Source organism: Triturus cristatus, chromosome 12 (assembly GCF_964204655.1).
Source record: "Triturus cristatus chromosome 12, aTriCri1.1, whole genome shotgun sequence".
Lineage (NCBI taxonomy): Eukaryota > Metazoa > Chordata > Amphibia > Caudata > Salamandridae > Triturus > Triturus cristatus.
Window position 1 is genome coordinate 150,745,813 of NC_140595.1, and position 19,992 is coordinate 150,765,804.

Consider the following 19,992-nt stretch of genomic DNA (forward strand, 5'->3'; position numbering starts at 1 on the left):
TTTCTCACAACTGTTTCCTGGTGAGAACCACTTCAAATATCTGGTGAAATCCAATTAAAATATCTTTGTCTAACAGCCTGATCTGAGCTGCAATTACCTATCAGCCTGACCAGGGCAGAATCTGCTGTAGTTACTACTTTGGCCTGATTGGGGTTGCAGCTCTCCATCAGCCAGGTCAGAGGTGTATTTGCCATCATTACTGTACTGGTCCATATGAGTCTGCAACTGCATGCATAGGCTTGGGTGGGCTAACAACCAACAGACTATATGATGGAGTAGCAGGGGTCAGGCCTGCACATGCATTCTGGTGCCAGGGCTGCTGCGCCCCAGGATTAACCTGTGTGGTCACGTGTGCAGAGACTCAGTCCATGCCTCGTCTCCTCAGTGTCCCCTTGACTATCTTCGTTCACTGCAGCTCTCCGCTGTGGGAAAGTGTGAGGTCCACCAGATGACTCTTGAGGAGCAAGGAAAGAACTGTTGCATACTCACTACACTACTATTTGTAAGAACTGAAACAACCATGAAGTGAGTGAACATTTGTATTGTGGGGGAAATTAAGATAGCACCTGAGCCTGATTCTTGCTTTTACCAGACTACTGTGGGTGAACAGCCATCAAGGGGTCAACCGTGTGGGATTAGCTCCAAGGAGCCTGGTTTATGTAGTGCCACAAGGGAAAATCATACTCAGGGCACTGACCTGAATAGTAAGTTAGATTGTGCAGTATTTAGTACTGCTGGGCTGGACATTAAAGTCCTTGTGCCTGTTGTGTTAGTGTTGAATGATGAGCTTGCTCACTCAACACTACCTCCATGAGAAGGCTGTGACTGCTCACCCTCACTACCCTAATAGCCAAATAGACAAATGGCTGTATGTGGCCCAGTTTGCAGACCAATAGTCAAAAGGGCTCAAAACACAGTAGCAAATGACCTCAACTACCACAGTTGATGCCTAGAAACCCCTCTCTGCCCTGACTTCCCCCGAAGGGGGTCTGACAGGTTGCAACTCCATCTGTAGTCACAATCCATTGAATGGGTACCAACAATCTGAACAAGGCAGTATCAATTTACAAAGTGAAGAGTTTCCATGAGACAAAGCTTGCTCTTTATCAATGTGGGCATTTGTTGGAGCACACTGTGATCCAGAGGTATGCTTAATGCTCCCGCCAATTTTATTTATTGCAGCCCCCTTCTGTGTAAGGACCATAGTCCCTTGCAGATTTCCATCCCTGCATTCTCAGCCCTTTCAGAGAGTTTGCAAACAGAATTCTGCCTCATGTATATTATGATGGAAGCAAGGCATAGCTTCAGGGGTGTGTTTGGGGTGTGACTCCATCCGAATTAATGCATTCTTGGGTTGGTAATAAGATTAAGGGGCCCAGAGTTGAGTTTGATGTGTCTGTATTGGTTTTTCCCTTCGGCTTGATTTCACTAAGAGGTTTTATCTTGTTCATTTTTTGGATCAAGAACCCAAATGTATAGTGACCGGTTTACCAACAAAGTCATATATTTGGACCCGTAGAAGTCCTTGAATGGATGTGAATTTACTACTTTTTTTAATGCACCTACATTGGAAGTAGTAGGGTTGAAAAGCTGTCCTAGTCTCAGATGTCCAGGCATACTACTGGCAATCAAACACCCAAAAGATGGTGGCCACTGTGTCACTCCAGAAGGAGGGCCTGATTTGGGGTTGGCGGACATAGTAAAGGCAGACAGGAAGGCAGAAAACTTAAGGTCACCTGCTCTGCCTTTACTCCACCTGTCAAATTTAAAAAACTACACCAGCCCCGCGAACATCTCCACACAATGGCAAGAACTGAGGTCATGGCAGTTCGTGTCAATGTAAGAAAAGTTTGACAGATGAGTCTGTCAAATATGATGTCCAGCATCAAACATTTGTAAAGTTTTTTTTTTATTATTCAAAAACAAACTTGTAAAGCAGTTTTTATTTTGAAAAATTAAAAAAACTGATGACATTCACACCATGGGAGTTTTCTCTCATGGTGTGGGGATCATTTATTTTATTGCTCGTTATTGGCAGGATATGCCTGGCTTTGACGGACAGTTAATTAAAGCAATCTGATCTTACACTTTAAATAGGGCAGACTGCAGGATGGCTTACCTTTGACAGCTCCTACTCCATCAGGTTTTCAGGGAAAGTTTTATACGGACAGGAATGAATTTTACTCTGTCGGCGTAAAACTTGATGTCCACTTCACTCAAAATCGAGTAGGTGGACCTTGAGTTTGGCAGACAGGGTACCTCATCGCTGTTGAATTGAGTTCCCACTTCACCAAACTCTAAATCATTGCCAGGGTCCCAGCTCACACAAGTCAGTAATGACTCTACTCCTCATGGACACAGTCCATCTCAGACCTGGTCATCTCACCCGGCGACCCACTGTTTTATTAATTGTGAAATTTAAGATTCACACCCTCCCAATTCTCACTGACTAAGCAACGCTCATGGAAGAAAGATTCTGCGTATCCTGCCAAAAGTCATGTTGGGGCATATTATCAAGGACGGCGTTAAAATTATCGCCGGTTTAGCGGCAGAAAACTGCAGCTAAAGCGGCGATAATGGGCTTGATAATATGCCGCAGAAAATTCCAAAAGAAGGCCATGTTCTGGTGTGAACATGGGCTTCTATTAGAATTCTCACGGGCATATTATCAAGCCCATTATCTCTGCTTTAGCGGCAGTTTCCTGCCGCTAAACCGGCGATAATTTTAACGCCGTCGTTAATAATATGCCCCTTTGTTCGGTATATTTATAATTGACAAGGGGAAACCCGTGAGGTAGGAAGGACCTAGGGTACTTACTATTTTGAAAAACAATAGGTCCTTCAAAAACAATTCAGCATAGGAGAAATATAGACCAGAATCGGCTCTATATAATTATGCAATGCCCAGCCGGACATTGAAGTTTAATGATCAAAAGACCGAATAATTTAAACATACATGTAGATATTGAGTGGGACACAGTCCTGCGTCCTTCAACAATTAACACAATTACAAACAGTCACACATAAAAGACATTTATCAGGCTGAAGAGGGAAGCTTATTGCCGATAAGGAATACAAGGGCAAGCTTTCAAGACCGTACAATAACATGCAGAAATTTTAACATATGTGTTTGACATGCATGTTTGTACACAAGGTCGACGACGTTTCGATCTATTTACGCAATACATAGATCATCATCAGGACTAGTGAATTAACAAGCCTGAGAGTACAATTCCTGTGAAAAGATGAAGGGGGAGGAATAGAGAAGGAAAGGAGACATTCATTAAAAACAAACCATAGATACTAAGAATACTCAATAATGGCAGTAGTAATGCACGTCACAGCATAAGCGAATATTGAGCCAGAAGAGGCTAATGCAAGTGGGAAGGAACATTTTCTGCATTTTAAATAAACTATAGAAAAAAAAAATTCGGATATGCAAGGAGAAAGGAGAGAGAATTGCTAAGGTGCAGATACCTCAATTATGAAGGTGAGAAAAGTAGCACGTCAACTTGGTGTGAGTAACCACTAGCAGATAGGAACCTGAGGATAAAAGGGGTGAGCGAGGTCTGTAGACCGTGAAGTTACGGTACGCGATCGGCGGCGTGATAAGAATGACTGGTACAATGTTAACCGCAAATACGGGTGTGAATTAACCAACAGTATATACACAGTTAATAACTGGGTACATTAAGCCAAGGTGATGTGAACTATATGTGTGGGGACCGAATACAAGAACCCCGGATTGCAGTGATTCCGTGAAACCCGATCGGCGATGTGAAGAGATCTGTCTAGGGGGCTGGAGGCATACTGAGCAATGTTAAGGAGCCTGGACACTAACCTCGAGTGGAGACGGACAGAAGCGTTGCTACCAGATGGGAGTAAACCAGGTGGGGTTGTTGTCGGGAGGTCCAGCGGCCATGGGGAGGATCACGGAATTAGGCGAGCGCTGGGACTGAAGGGGAGGGAACAGAAGGTGAGGGGATGGGAAGAATGAAGGAGCCAAGGCTAATGGGAAAAAATTGCATGGGACTCACCACTTGTTTGTAAAGGCGGCCAGAATGAGCGGGAACCGGAGCCGTAAGGATAATTGGCTTCAGTGTGGGGCGGCTTGAAAATCCAAGGTATGCCTAATGGAGAACGTAATAATGAAGTGAGAAAACGGGAGGGAGGGGCATTTGAGCGATGATAGTGGGAAGGGACAGAGCCTTACCGGAGATCCAATGTGCTGCACGATCGCAGGGTGAAGATGGAAACAGGCGAGCAAGTATTTGAACAAGCCATGAAGAGACACGTGACCAACCACGAACGGATCATGTGACAGGACGTGCAGTGTGTGAGGACATAGGCAACCGTGTGGGGCTACATGGCGGCCATATTAGGTCAGTGTTGGTAATCAGGGAGTGATAGAAATAAGAGTAAGTTAGCAGCAAAGAGTACATTATTCAGCTAAGAAGGTTAAATTAATTGTATTGTCAAGGATGAATTACAATTGATTCAAACAGAAAAGGAATACTTGACATGTGTTAGATAATTAAAAATTAAAAGTAAAAGTAAAAAACAGATTCTTAAATAAGGGCCAACCAGTCCTCATTTCTATTGAGACCGTTACGGATTGTGTCCAAAAGAATAATGAGCTTCAACTCCTCTTTGTTGAGGATTTGTGCCAAGTCACCGCCTCTTGGTGGCAGCTTGATGGTTCGTAGAACTGTCCATTTGATCTCGTTGTCTTGGTGGTTGGCCAGTTTGAAATGTTCAACCAATGGTGCATTTGGGACATTACAGCGGATCCTGCTGCGATGTTGTCCGATTCTTGTTTTGATCTTCTGGGTTGTCTGACCAATGTAATTCTTGTTGCATGGACACTGAATCAGGTAAATCACGTTGCATGTGTTGCAGTTCGAGAAACCATTAGATGTAATGACAATGTTACCAAAAGAGAAAGTTTTACCTTCCATTGTATAGTCACACAAATTACAATTACCACACTTGGCGTGTCCAACCAGGGGGGTCAGTCCCCAATGGGCATTCAGTGTAGTTGGAGGTGCTTTTCTGGGGATCGCAGCACGCACTAGATGGTCTTTCAAATTGCGATTTTTACGGAAGGCAAACAATGGTCTTTCTAGATTGAGCATACCAGCATTTAGTATGGGCCAATGTTTAAGAACAGATTTACGAACATGGTTAGAAATTACCGAGAAGGTGGTCACACATACAATTCTTTTAGTATCTTTCTTGGGTTTAGGTGTGAGCAAGACTTCCCTCGGGCAATACCAGGCCCGTTTCTGTGCGTTGCGGACAAGTCGCTTAGGGTAACCTCGAGCTTTCAGTTTGTCTGAAAGGACTGAGGCCTCAATGAAGTAGTTTTCTTTAGAGAAACAATTACGCCTAATACGTAAGAATTGAGAGTAAGGTAGAGAATCCCTCAGAGCCCTGGGGTGGTTACTCTCATATCTCAACAGTGTATTGCGTTCTGTAGGTTTCCTGTAGAGTTTGGTGAGGAGAAACTATTGGGCGCCCAATAGTTTCTGGATGTGGTTCCATATTAGAACCATTAGGCCAGTATGTCAATTATTTCATCAAAGATTTCGTACCTAAAACTCAGTGTTACATCAAGGATAGTATGGACATGATCAATATGATTGAACATCATCCCTTCAACTCTTCTGAACACCTACTTTGCACTCTTGACGTGGAATCACTTTATACAAATATTCCACAGACTTTTGCCCTTCAAGTGATCCAACAAGTCCTTGACTCAAGACCTAGACCGCATGCAGTTCCCACATTATTTCTTTTGAAATTACTTGAATTGTGCCTTACCAGGAATTTCTTCTGTTTTGATGACTTATTCTTCCAGCAGGTGAAAGGCACTTCGATGGGCGCTATTTTTGCCCCGAACTTGGCCATCCTCTGCATGGACTTTCTAGAAACTAACATTATTCTGTCACCCACTAACCCCTTTATGTCTGGGGTCAAATTATGGTGTCGATATATTGACGACGTCTTCTTAATTTGGCTCAATAGTGTTGACATGTGTTGAGATGAATTCAACGAAGAAAAACAGGAGACTCTTCAAAGGTAGATGAAGTTTACTGGTAAAACGATGCCAGGTTGTGTCTCACAACTCCCATCCTCGTCGCCAAAAATGTTGAGATGAATTCAACGAAGAAAAACAGGAGACTCTTCAAAGGTAGATGAAGTTTACTGGTAACACAACCTGACATCCAGCTACCTCCACGACCCAGCTACAACTGACACCCGTGGAGTGCCGTTTGCCTTACATTCTAACTCGAGGACAAGAACACAGAGAGCAGGAACGCTCCATACCAGGTAAAGACAGCTACACAAGGTAAGCATGTAAACCCCATAAGTATACTTCACAACAACATGCTTACTAACTTTCTACATTGGCTCAACAATAATTGTTTAGGTCTCCAGTTTACACTCTCTACTGACTCCTCAGCCATCCCCTTCCTCGATCTCACCATATATCACTCAGATGGTGAACTCCTCACCAATCTCTACAGGAAACCTACAGAACGCAATACACTGTTGAGATATGAGAGTAACCACCCCAGGGCTCTGAGGGATTCTCTACCTTACTCTCAATTCTTACGTATTACGCGTAATTGTTTCTCTAAAGAAAACTACTTCATTGAGGCCTCAGTCCTTTCAGACAAACTGAAAGCTCGAGGTTACCCTAAGCGACTTGTCCGCAACGCACAGAAACGGGCCTGGTATTGCCCGAGGGAAGTCTTGCTCACACCTAAACCCAAGAAAGATACTAAAAGAATTGTATGTGTGACCACCTTCTCGGTAATTTCTAACCATGTTCGTAAATCTGTTCTTAAACATTGGCCCATACTAAATGCTGGTATGCTCAATCTAGAAAGACCATTGTTTGCCTTCCGTAAAAATCGCAATTTGAAAGACCATCTAGTGTGTGCTGCGATCCCCAGAAAAGCACCTCCAACTACACTGAATGCCCATTGGGGACTGACCCCCCTGGTTGGACACGCCAAGTGTGGTAATTGTAATTTGTGTGACTATACAATGGAAGGTAAAACTTTCTCTTTTGGTAACATTGTCATTAAATCTAATGGTTTCTCGAACTGCAACACATGCAACTTGATTTACCTGATTCAGTGTCCATGCAGCAAGAATTACATTGGTCAGACAACCCAGAAGATCAAAACAAGAATCGGACAACATCGCAGCAGGATCCGCTGTAATGTCCCAAATGCACCATTGGTTGAACATTTCAAACTGGCCAACCACCAAGACAACGAGATCAAATGGACAGTTCTACGAACCATCAAGCTGCCACCAAGAGGCGGTGACTTGGCACAAATCCTCAACAAAGAGGAGTTGAAGCTCATTATTCTTTTGGACACAATCCGTAACGGTCTCAATAGAAATGAGGACTGGTTGGCCCTTATTTAAGAATCTGTTTTTTACTTTTACTTTTAATTTTTAATTATCTAACATCTGTCAAGTATTCCTTTTCTGTTTGAATCAATTGTAATTCATCCTTGTCAATTCAATTAATTTAACCTTCTTAGCTGAATAATGTACTCTTTGCTGCTAATTTACTCTTATTTCTATCACTCCCTGATTACCAACACTGACCTAATATGGCCGCCATGTAGCCCCACACGGTTGCCTATGTCCTCACACACTGCACGTCCTGTCACATGATCCGTTCGTGGTTGGTCACGTGTCTCTTCCTGGCTTGTTCAAATACTTGCTCGTCTGTTTCCATCTTCACCCTGCGATCGTGCAGCACATTGGATCTCCGGTAAGGCTCTGTCCCTTCCCACTATCATCGCTCAAATGCCCCTCCCTCCCGTTTTCTCACTTCATTATTACGTTCTCCATTAGGCATACCTTGGATTTTTAAGCCAATTATCCTTACGGCTCCGGTTCCCGCTCATTCTGGCCGCCTTTACAAACAAGTGGTGAGTCCCATGCAATTTTTTCCCATTAGCCTTGGCTCCTTCATTCTTCCCATCCCCTCACCTTCTGTTCCCTCCCCTTCAGTCCCAGCGCTCGCCTAATTCCGTGATCCTCCCCATGGCCGCTGGACCTCCCGACAACAACCCCACCTGGTTTACTCCCATCTGGTAGCAACGCTTCTGTCCGTCTCCACTCGAGGTTAGTGTCCAGGCTCCTTAACATTGCTCAGTATGCCTCCAGCCCCCTAGACAGATCTCTTCACGTCGCCGATCGGGTTTCACGGAATCACTGCAATCCGGGGTCCTTGTATTCGGTCCCCACACATATAGTTCACATCACCTTGGCTTAATGTACCCAGTTATTAACTGTGTATATACTGTTGGTTACTTCACACCCGTATTTGCGGTTAACATTGTACCAGTCATTCTTATCACGCCGCCGATCGCGTACCGTAACTTCACGGTCTACAGACCTCGCTCACCCCTTTTATCCTCAGGTTCCTATCTGCTAGTGGTTACTCACACCAAGTTGACGTGCTACTTTTCTCACCTTCATAATTGAGGTATCTGCACCTTAGCAATTCTCTCTCCTTTCTCCTTGCATATCCGAAAAATTTTTTTCTATAGTTTATTTAAAATGCAGAAAATGTTCCTTCCCACTTGCATTAGCCTCTTCTGGCTCAATATTCGCTTATGCTGTGACGTGCATTACTACTGCCATTATTGAGTATTCTTAGTATCTATGGTTTGTTTTTAATGAATGTCTCCTTTCCTTCTCTATTCCTCCCCCTTCATCTTTTCACAGGAATTGTACTCTCAGGCTTGTTAATTCACTAGTCCTGATGATGATCTATGTATTGCGTAAATAGATCGAAACGTCGTCGACCTTGTGTACAAACATGCATGTCAAACACATATGTTAAAATTTCTGCATGTTATTGTACGGTCTTGAAAGCTTGCCCTTTGTTCGGTGGCACATCACCACAACCATTGGAGCAAATATTAAGTCTCAGGCAGTGACTATGCAAACACAGTGCCCTCTTTGTTACGTGGGACTTTGAACAACTGATTTTGCACATTTACCGCACATAAAGTATGGCGTTGATGTGCGTTCAAAGTTTAAAATTGTCATAAATGCATGTAACGAAAGCATCCCTTCACCTGATAAATGTTAAAATGCGTGTTCTCGTTTACTTCAAACCTGCTGATTGTCAGGATGTTAACAGCATGCGTATTTAGGCTCATGAGAAAAAGCATGCGCCTGTAATAACCTAAGACTTTGGCCCATTTTAGAGCATACTCCTGTGGAGTCAGGTTTTGTGACTTTAAAAAAGGGATAACTCTATCTAGCCTCCTGAAAGATGTAAACATACTTTGTGTACATTTACATATAATTTATAATCGTGACCCGCATTTCCTAAAGCGTGGAAACCGTTCTAAATGTATTCGACAAATATTCGTAAAATAAAGTGCCTTTTTTAGCGACGACACCCTGACTGACGTTGTTTGTTGTGCTCTATTTACAAGGCTGTATTATCAAGGGGGGGTGGCATTTTTACTATTCCTTTACGTGCCTTCCTCCCCCCTCATCTTCATTGCTCTACCCTTCCTACCATCAAGTCTCTCCGGTTATAACTCAGGAGTGTTATTGCTAGACTTCAGTGAATCTGACAGTCATTGTTTTAGCCCCTAGTAATTATAATAGTCTTTTTATGGTTCCTACTTGTGATATATGCCTCCTGTTCCAAGGAAAATTTAATAAAGAGATTAAACACAGATGCTTCGTTTGATTTAAAATGTTCAAATTAACATGTCTCCAGTACTTATTCTGTTGAATAAAATTAATGACTGTGTACAAGGGTCAGATGGTCTAGTTTTATGAAGCTCGCACAGCCTCTAAAAGAAATGTGGTGGGAGTTTGAAATCTAAATCCACTCTAAACATAAGGAAGTAGATCAATTATATAGTTTCTCTATTTCTATAAAAAAAATAACACACAAGAACAATTTCAAGCATCAATATAATCAGTGCTTGAAATGGAAAAATAGAAGTGCAGGTTCTCTGTATGGTCTGACTGACAGGAAACCAGTTACAGGAATTATGTCAAAACTCTGCAGATTCACTGTCGCATCCCTGAGGCAAGATGGCGGCTGATTTGGAGCTTGGCTAATGGCGAAAATCCCATGGCTGGGAACACTTCAGTGCCACGTTCTGCCCCTCCCATTTGCTCAGCTAAGGTGCAGAACTAAGGGGCTTATTTACAAGCCCCATTCGTCGTGGTTACGTCACTTTTTCCCATATTAAAAGTGACGCACCAGCAGCGTAAGGGGCTTGTAAATAAGCCCCTAACTCCGTCAGACATGGCGGTGAATCAACTGTCTGGCCTAGAGTGAATGGTCCATCAATACATATCGGGTAATTACCAGTGGCGGCTGCTACATACAAAAGCTAGTGGGGCGGAAAGGGGGGGCGCACGAAAGGGGTAGCGGGGGGGAAGAATACAATAAAAAGAAAAAAAACATTCTTTAAGTTGATGACCACGTCCCGTGTCGTGCCGGATGCTCCCTCTTTCGTGCCCCAGCAGGCACGGGGACTGCATCAGACTCCCTAGCCAATCCTCGTGCTGCGGAGCTGCGCAGGGATTGGCCTGACCAGGCTAGAAAGACATCCTACTCAGACCAGGGAATCTCTGGGGTTTCTCTAGCCCGGCTGCTCAATGCAGCCAGGCTGGAGAAACCTAAGTGCGCATGTGTGGTTTTGTCGGCCTGAGACGGCCGGCCAAACACACATGCACTTAAAGAGTGCACATAGCACTCCTCCTGCCCCCTTGCGGAGGAGCAGCCCCTGGTGATTGGTTCCATGAAGGGCCGCATTTTTAATACGATGGGGCGACCATTCGCATGTTAAGAAGACTGGATACATCAGCAGTGAAAATAAATCTGGGAGGCTGGACGAGCAGAGAAATCCTTTGGAAGATTCTCTGATTGAATTCTCTTCGCTGTTGGGCTCCTTCTTCAACAGTATCCGATCCTTTGACAGAGGAGCTGCAACTATCTTGATGGGAACGCAAGTAAGATTTTTGATGAACCAAACTATAAATCAGACTTCCACTTCCTTGTTAGATTTGACCTGTTGTATCTTTTGTACTTTTTGTTTTTTTTAAAGCTAAGTTTTTTAATACCCAACCACTCTTACTATTGTTTTGGGACTGGTATAATGATTTAAAAAAATATTTCATTAATTTGTTATACAGTTTTTATTTCATATAATTTCCTGCTTAACTGATTTTACTATATTACATGTACTTATAAGATGCTTTCAGCCAGCTGTCTTCATCCATTGGTCAGTTGTTGGGCCATATATATTATTCTCCTTCTCACCACAGCATTCAGCTTGGGGCAGTAGTACAGCCGATTTCAGCCACTGGATACTTTCATTGGGAATTATGCCATTCTGTTTTTTCTAAGGTGGTACAATACTTACACAAAATAGCTCTCTTCAGTGCTAGGGACTACTATGGTGATACATGCTTTTTTGAAACAAATACAAATATTTTTGCCTTTAGACATTTTTTATAATACATGGGCGAGAACCAGTGGATCCCGCAATGATAATGTTTTACAAATGACATATGGTCCAGTCTAGTTGCTGTTCTTGAGGTATGAAGGGACCTAGGCAGGGCCGGACTGCGAACCCAAAGCAGCTCAGGCAATTTGGTAGGACCAGCTGTTGGGGGGGGGAGTGCAAGTGTGAAGGACTGCTGCTTTTGTTACTAGGGGCCGATATTAAAGCACCGCTGCAAAACCGGCCACCAGTAACAAAACCGGCTCCCCACCTGCAAAACCGGCCCTTACCCCTGCAGCCTCCTGGGGAAAAGCCCGATGCCCGACATGGCCAGTCCGGCCCTGTACCTATGGGTTGAAGTGTGACCTGTGAAACTGCTGTTATATTGTTATCTTTTACATATGGAACTTAGCAAGTTACCATCAGGATGCTATGTGAAAGCAACAATAAAAAAAACTTTAACATAAAGTTTACAATATCTTATGGTTGTATTACCCCTCTGGCGCTACCTTCTGACTCAGTGAGCGCTGTACACAAGAGCAAAAAATATGTATATATCCATCATCAAATGTGAAAAGAACATTTAAATTCCGTTTATTTTCCTTCTATAAAATCACATGTATCCACATAAACTGAGATTAGAAAATAACATACAGTGAAAACTTTTTAGAACAAACAGTTGATAGCTTGGTTGGCACATTAAAATAGCGATGACATACAATATGAAATGACAATGGCTAGGTGTTAATGCTCAGATGAGTGTGAGAGATGGCTATTGACACAGCCAAAATGCTTCTCATTAGCAACATTACCCTACGCTACTCAGCCCATTTATACAGTGCTTAATTTGTAAAATATTAAGTGCCAGGGCTCTGACCAGGAGGCCACTGCAGCTTGCACCACCCAGCGCCCCTGTCGTCACTGCCAAAACAACTACTAACCCTCTCTCTCGCATGTAAATGCGACAGTAAAGATTATTCCGAGTCCCCAAAGCTAAAGGAATGGCTGGGGGAGGCAGGTATTAGTATTTTTTTTATGTATAATTTTTCCCTAAACAGCTGTTATACTGCTCCTCTCTAAATTACATGAGCAGCGCCACCTTGTGGCAGACTGCTTTAAGTGCGGTGTTGACAATTAGATGCCGGAAACGAGCACCGGAAACCAATTAAGTGCTGGTGCTCAGCACCGGAAAGCTCCGGCTCAAATTAAGCACTGCATTTATACCCTCTAAAGGCTCTTATAGAAAACAGCAAAGCTGGCAATAATCCATGCAGTAGTCAAACAGGAAAGAGTTTGCTCCTTGTCACAGCTGCCTGCCTCTCCACATAGGCTCAGAATACAGGAGATGCAGTCCCCTTCGCCATAAGATCTATGCTAAAGTCAATGTTATTAGGGGAGGGTTTTGGAAAACAGGATAAATGGTGCTCAGGCAGGTAAACAGTAAGGTACAGTGAGAAAAAAGAAGAACAATGGCTTCACAGTGCAAGCAGGTCAGGGGAAGACCCAAAACCCCTGTGTAAGGTGTGGGCTACAAAACCCATGCCAAAACAATTATAAACAAGTCCTGTGCACATGTTTACGATAAATAAGACATTCACAGTATAGTAAAAGTAGTTCAACACTTGTCGTTCTGTGAATGTTGTTTTAATTCACGTTGAGTTCATCAATACATAGAGCGCCAGCCGACACGTGTTTCGTCAACAGGTAGAATCCTGTGACTCTTCAGGACTGGGAACAATACAATGACAATAATCAAACATGCAACAAGGAACGAGGTGACATGAAATCAATAAGAACGGTGAGGCGAAAACAAATCACACGTCAATGATTAGTGACGAAAAAACATCATACGTAAATATTAATGGTGGTGGAGATCCTAACGGAAGAAAACATAAAAGGAGAAAAGAGCAAGGAGTTTTAAAAGGATGGGGTATAAGGTTCACAGAGAAAGAAAAGGCGATGAACCAGGAGCTGTGACAAACAGTGAGATGGCACTAAAATGAAGGACGCAGAAACCAACTCAAAACTGAGGTGGGTGTGTGACAAAAGTCAATCTAAGTAGGTAGTTGTACCGCAATGTAAATAAAAATAAATAAAATGACAGGGGAGGGTGTTACTCGTGAAATTTGCTGTAGTGCAATTGCGCAAATTCATGCAGATTGCACAGAATTATCTGAAGCGTTTTACCCAGCATTTAGCACTAATTTATCAGCACAAACTGCACCCTTGTGTCAAAAATTGACTTAGCGATGCACTGTACGCTAGCTACATTTGTGGTTCCGGTGCTCGGATTTTTGTGCCAAATTTCTCATAATGGCACAAATGGGCATAATCACGTAATTTCCTGTAATTCTGGGTCAAAAAAGTAATGCAAAATTACCAAACTTACTCTGATTACTCCTGTGTAATTAACATTTCGATTAGGCCTAAATGATATCAGTTAACTCCTGACTGCAGAAGCTTTTCTAGCCCCAGAGGTAAACACTTTTTTTTGGTGTTTGGGGCACTTTGCACTTAAGCCTTCATTACCTATTTCCACAAGAGATATTCAGGTCATATGTTTGTTCTCTCTCCACATGTTGAGGATCCTTAAGGTACCAAGAGTTTGTGGATTGCCCTGGAGGGAACAAAGTCACACATAGGGTGTAGCATTTTTATAAAGAGAAGTGTGAGAACACTGGGTTGTAGGACTTTTGTGGAATCACACACTTCTTTCCCTCACAGAAATGTGAGGAAAATGCATGATTTTGGCCCAAAGTTTAAGGAGCCCAGGGCTTATGTGAAACAAAAAGTAGCAGGATCCATGTAGGCCACACTAGATTTGGCTAGATCTCTTGGATTCAGAAAGGACCAGGGTTGGTAGGGCTGATCCTGAGCCCGAAAAATGCAGTTATTCACCATGGAAAGAAAGAGAACATTGGGATTTACATTTTCTCTGCTACAACAAAATTCAAGTTGTGCTTAACAGGGGCCCCCAAAATATCTCTTGCCTGGGCCCTCGAAATCCTTAAGATGACATCGATGGGGATGGTGATGCTTTAGGCCTCAAGAGGCTAAAAGGGTAGGGAAGTGACCTTAGGTCAAGATGGTCTGGCCCTCACCCTTTAAATGTTTTTAAACTATCCTTGGCAACCTGCCAGGCCCCATGAGCAGATTGGTGGTAAATCTCCCAAACTGCCAACTTGGGGAAGAAAGACGGCGGGACCCATTCTATGGTGGGGGCACGGTCTGATGCCTGGGCAGGATGTCCCACCCCATTTTATTTTTTATTATTTGTCCTGTTGTATAGTGGTTTTGCTGTCCTCAGGCCGGGGGGGGGGGGGGGCGTTAGCGTACAACCCACCAATATGTCACAAGGTGAGGTAGAAAGACTGTTGGGCCCCTTTTAGGATTGGTGCATGGTCAGCCTACCACTTTTTTGGGCAATTAATCCCTGGTGTCTATTGTTTTTTTTTTAATGAGAGTAACAAGGGTGAAAAATGTTGGACTGTAGGGTGGGAGCACTGACCCTTGCCCCAACAACAATACACATTTACCTGGGGTCTAGTTTGTTTATCTCTGCCGGGGGTGCATTGCCCTGGGGCACTTCTGTTTTGATTGGAGCTCAGGGAAGAGTTTTGCTCCCAAATCACTGATTATAGTAAAACCAATCTGCGGCAAATGGCGCCACCAGCTTCTCTTTCAATCACTGTGACTTCAGGGTGCTTTGCTCTGCACTTCACAATGACTGAAACAAAATAATATCAGGATGTGACAGAAACTTTTCCCCCACGTTCTGAAATCATATTTTAAAGATAAAATCATCCTTGTCTAAAATCCAGAACAATTTTCTTAGGGAATGCAGAGGAGGAGATATTCACGTCCACCATGTTCCAGAGGTAATGAGACGGATGTGAACATCGCTTTCTCCACATAAAAGAGGTTAACATGTAGGTGGACACCAGCCACACTTGCCTACATTCAGCATGGAACATGATTGAGGTAAATAGCTAATGTGACTCTCCTACCAATGCAATTCCTCTTTTTAAGGCCATCTGCATTATCTATAAAGCCATCGCGTCCAGCACTCTCGTCTATCTGGCTAAAAAACTCACAAACGCAGGAAGATCTTGACACATCTGTCCGACTCCATCTAAGCACTCAGGCTCAGAAATAAAATATCTGTGTCCATCAGGACAGCCAATAATCTCCTTCAGTTTTAGAAAGAGCTGAAGACACACCCCTTTCCAGAATTATTTTTAGTGATACATTAAATAGTCCATCTCCCATCTCAGAATCCAACACTCCCACCTAGACTCACTCTCTGACTGTTTCTCTGCCTTTCCAGCATCCGGCTGCCTCTCAGCTAGGTTTGGACCTCCCTGCCTCCTTTGAGGTAGGCTCAATCCATATTTTTGTCACATACATACATACACTGGCACGGGGAACAGCCATTACAACGCGGTTTTTACCACGCAGTGCAGTTACATCGCATGCGTTACAACGCATGCGATGTTACAACGCTATGCCATTACAACGCAAGTCTTTACATCGACTTGCGCTAGATGGCGTGCTAACATTACAAATAGTGTAGTTTACTATCCCAACACCTTCCCTACTGTTAAGTGGACTGGAGTTGGAATAGTAAATTACACTTTTTTAATGTTAGCACGCCATCTAGCGCAAGTCGATGTAAAGACTTGCGTTGTAATGGCATAGCGTTGTAACATCGCATGCGTTGTAACGCATGCGATGTAACTGCACGCGCTGTAAAAACCCGCGTTGTAATGTCATACATCCCACTGGCACCCATCCTTGCAGACTGCACAACAGCGACACTCATCACAATCTCACCATAAACCTGAGACATGAGAGAACAAAATAAAAGCTTTTCTCTTTACCGTTCAGATTAATTGGAATAGCCTGTATCCATACATATACCATAAGCTCTTCCAGGCAAAACAAAACTCATAGTCCAGCCCGGAGAAGTCAAGCCCCAGAGTTCTGAAATAGATACCACCTGAAAGCACAAGAAAAGGTCAAACGACTTAAAACACACTTCACTTTCAGAATTTGCATCTGGCACTCGCGTCTCACAAATGAGGCCAGACTGCAAAGCTCGATGAAAATGTACTGCTGTAATTTAGTTCCCCCTTCAAGATAAATGTGACAGGCGCCTTCGCCTGGTGTCGCTTTCTTGCTCCAGTGACGGAACAAGCCTGCTTTCCTTTTCCCAGAAACGGTATCATCCCGCAGTGCGAATAAGTAAAGTGACAACCAATTTTTTCTTGTTTTCCATCTCAATGGCCAATCAGCTGTCCTATTCATCGCGAGCGGAGATTTCCCGCCGCCGCGTTCCGCCATTAGCGCCCCGGCTCTGCCCGCTCTTAGCCACTCGGCAATAACTCTAAGTGACCGATCCCTCATTTTGTCAGGAATTGTTATTCTTCTCAAGAACATGATGGCAAAGATATTCTCTGCTGTCAGTGGAAGCAACGACCCTCAATTTATCCCCCTCGCAGCGGGCTCACCGAAGCCGTTGATAATAACATTATAATAGAATTTAACAGCCATTGAATCGCCTCGTGCTTCTTGTCAGCTGTGTTTGGGCCTCTCCCCACTGGTGGATGCTGGGAGACAGGCCAGAGGCCACGCTATGTATCACTCCTCCAAATATCACCCGCCTGTTTCTTTTTTTTAAATATACACCTCAACACTCAAATATCCTGCTTTTCTGAAACACTAATAAAACCAAAGAGCTGCAATGTGCTATATTTCACTATAATAACTCAACACTAATTCTTTATGGGTTCCGGAGTAGCGTGCTACTCGCCGAAAAAGCCCTTAGACACCTTGTCAGGGGTAGTAAGCGCTATATAAATGCAATTAGAATACAATACAATACAAAACAATACCCTGGGGCAGATTTACAAGAAAGTGACGCATCTGTAAAGATTCGTTACTTTCCCTGCGCCACCCTTAGAAACCCTTGCGCCACCATAGATGCGCCGTATTTACAATACGGCGCACTGTGGCGCAAGGATTGACAGATGCGTCAGAAATTCTGATGCATCTGTTGGCGGAAAAGTCACGCATTGCTGGAGTCGTGTCACTAGCACGGCGCAACTCCAGCAATGCGTGTTGAGGCCTATTCCCACTACACTACGTCACTACTTACGCCTACTTGAAGCAGGCGTAAGGTTTTGACGCAGTGGCGCAGTGAAATCTTGTAGATTTCACTGAGTCACTTTTACGAGGCCTTCCTGCGTGGGAACGTCTACACTGCATACATTATACCCGACGCAGATATAATGTGACGCAGGGCTTCACAACGTGACGCATCTCCCTAGATGCGTCACGTTGTAAATAGGCCGCATTGTTTGCCCCGCTGTTGCGTCAAAAAAGTGACGCAACTGCAGCGCAAAAGTCACGCAAGGGGCTTGTAAATCTGCCCTATGTTTCCAATGGACTGTACGAGGGAGGGTTGATAGTTAATGACCTGATTACACACCTTTCCAGTATAAGTCAGTGGTTTTTTTTTTAAGAATAAATACTTATTTACACTTCTTTCGAATTTGAATAGATGTGTTTTTGAACGAATGGACATATATTCACGGTTCCTTCCAATTTGAGTAAATGTGATTTTTGAAAGGATAGCTACTCACATACGATCCCTTTGAATTTGAGACAGTGCGTTTTTGAGAAGATAGAAGCTCAATTACAGTCCCATCTGATATAATGTGTTTTGGGGAATGCACATTACATCACAGCGGGCGCTATGGGTAAGAAAGTCCCCTGTCCTGGGGACCGTGGTCAAAGGCTGAACCTTGTTAGCTCAAAATACCTGCTGATTATTCGACTTGATGAGGCAGCAACCCAAGACAGACCCACTCACGCTTCTCCGAAGCAATGCCGCAAAGAATCATGGGATTATCATGATTTTTGAGCTCAATATGTTTACACAGGCTAATGATATCAGCAAACTAGGAACTAACAACTGCGACTGTTCAGGAACAGTGTCTTAACCAACCTGATCACCAGTCCAGAAAAAAATTGAATTTCACATCCTTGTCATAGTTCATAGAAAACTAAACAGGTCTATACAACAGGATCAATTTACATTGTTATATTGGCCAATATTAGGTACCTGCGATGCTCATTGACACTTATGCGTTCATCACCCTTATGACACCAAGTAATGTTTTTGAGGACGCCATCTTTCGACTTATGATGGAATGCACAACCCATCAGTTGAAAAAATTGTCTACTAAAGTGTATCCAGCATGGCCCTGAAAAACACTCAAATCCTGAATCATTGATGTAGCTTCCCTATGGGGCAGGGGGTGGAGGGGTCAGGAATAGCGATAGTGTCACATTTGCACTGTGTGGGAATGGATGTAGAACTGCATATCTTTGACACTGTCTTTGCCTCCATCACCGTGGATGACAGGCTTGTCGGGACATTGGTGAATAGTTTATTGTTGAACATTGACATACCAGCCGGAAGGCCATGTGATCTGTGCAGCACTACTTGGGAAAACATAGCCCAGGCCATTCTCTGCTTGAGAGCCTTGCGCATGGCATGAGGGTTTATATATGCCTGCTGCAAAGCACAACGTGCACCTTGCAAATCACAGATTTGTATTTTATGTAGAAAGGTCAGTGGGCTACTGCTTGGAGGTCCTCTTGTTACTTGCAGCTCAAAAGCTATAGCCATTGGAATCATGCAGCAATGGAATACTAAATTATGCGAAAGGGTTGACTAAATTTTGGGGCAAGCATAGGCAAATTATGCAAGTTTTGTGATGGTATTGGTTCATTATTTTGCAACTTTAAAACATTGTAACACAGTCTGGGCAAATATTTCACCTCATCAGTATCAGTTTAACAATCAAATACAGCAATACATTAAGGGTCCATGGGCCTTTCCGGTGGCGCCTCTCAGCGTGGAATCTCCAGAAGGAGGACTATAGGAAATGGTTAGAGGATGCCATTGCAGAGTACTTGGCAATTAACGTTGGCTCTATTCGAGGGGCAGCGACTGTGTGGGAGGCCATGAAGCCCACTATTCGGGGGGTAGACATTTCTTTCTGTGTAGCGTCCCATAAATTGCGTAGAGAGGCCCTCATGCGGGCAGAGGCTGCCATCCTCGGGATAGAGGCGCGAAGCATGGCAGAGGGGTGGAGACAGGTTCGCCGCCGGTTGCTGCTGGCACAGCAGGAATATTCTCATATTCTTCTAGGTGAGGTCCATCGGGCATGGTTGGCTACCCGTAACAGGATCTATCAGTGGGGAGATAAATCCAGCAAGCTGCTTCATAGATTATGGCAGGGGTCACTTCGCCCTCAGGCTCTTCCAGGCGTTGTAGGTCCGGATGGATCACCTGTTTCCGATGCATCAGCTAATCCTGACAGCTTCGCTGAGTATTACGCTGACTTGTACGACCCCAAGGAATGCCTATCGGCGGAAGTCAATGGCCATTTCTTGGATG